We start from the raw sequence: 1,521 nt of genomic DNA on the forward strand, positions 1-1,521 counted from the left end.
ACATCGACTATAATCGGTACCGATCACAGACTCCGTCATGCTTCACGATTTACATCCGGTTTGCTTCCGCATTCGACATTTTCATGGGAGTTATTTCCCCTACATCGGTTTTGTCTACAGTATGGTAAGCCTACTGGCCAACTTGAACAATTTCAAGGATTATTGCCAGAGGGGAGTGAAAATGGAGAAAGTTTTTTTAAAGACATTTTTCTATGTATATTAAGATAAAAAGCTTTATAAAATATTTGGCTCTACTTGCTGAGATTGTGACGCCTGTAAAAAAAGGAAAGAAAACAAAAACAAAACACAATCTTGCAGCAATGTGGCAAGCATGTATCCAAGAAATGTGTTTTATAGGTTTTACTATTAAATTGGACAATCATTTACATAAGGCCCTCCTTTCTTCAAAACATTTCGTTGTTTTTAGACAAGGACCACAGGTGTTAGTAACGAGGCTGATGTAGTACACATCCAATATTTAATTCAAGGAATAATGATGAAACTACATGTACATGGTACATTTGTATATATATAAATCATTTTCATCACACATAACTTTCCACAACATGCGTCTCATCGAAGTGTACATGGTGTAGGTTAGAATCTGTAATTCGTAATTTCCACCTGAAGTTCTTATCTTATGTCATGGATTCTCAAATCAACACACTTATATATTCTTTTAATTATGTGTACACAACATTTCATGCATAATTTAGACTTAATTGTAAACTCTGGAAGGCGAAATTCATTCCATCTTTAAATGTAAAATAATTCCTACTGTAAGGACAGACTTTCCTGCAAAAAAAATGTAACGAACCCAGAACTGAGTAACTTCAATACTCTAATGACTATTGTATCTTCTAATGACCCCAACTGTTTCTTGTCGTGGGTCTTTTCATTAAAAAGTCAATTGATCTGAGAAAGGCGGGCTTACGAAATGACAAGGCTATATATATACACATTTAATATACTGGTATATATTTGTTTAAATTGTTTATACGTGTTAATTATATGCATTAGTACCAATTTTCTTTGCTATCAATCCCTTAATTTGTTTGGATGAAAGAATGGCTTTAAGTTGATTAATTGATTGATTTATTGATTAAATTAAACATTCTAAAATTGTTTTATTTAATATTGATATAGAATGTGTTATATTACTTTTTGATAATATCGGAAATGAAAGTGAATTAGTTAGATGTGCGTGCATCGTGTACACTCACTATAACGATTATTATATGATATTAGTAATTATGACGTCTTAATAATTAATACGTCATCACATGGACCATAACGTTAAGGTTTACGCGTGTGTGTTCTAATAATATTCTTGTTAGAAACACATCGGAAACTATAAAGTCAACAAAAGACTATTTAAACACAAAAATAAACAAAAATAAATTGTAAATTGGTGAATTCCGTTTTCATATTGATTATAATCCCATTACACATTGTGTCCCTGTAACGACAGAAGCACAGGTGTGTCCACGTTATCTCTGTATACATAGGTACCTTGTACCT

The sequence above is a fragment of the Pecten maximus genome, chromosome 14, assembly GCF_902652985.1.
Source record: "Pecten maximus chromosome 14, xPecMax1.1, whole genome shotgun sequence".
Classification (NCBI taxonomy): domain Eukaryota; kingdom Metazoa; phylum Mollusca; class Bivalvia; order Pectinida; family Pectinidae; genus Pecten; species Pecten maximus.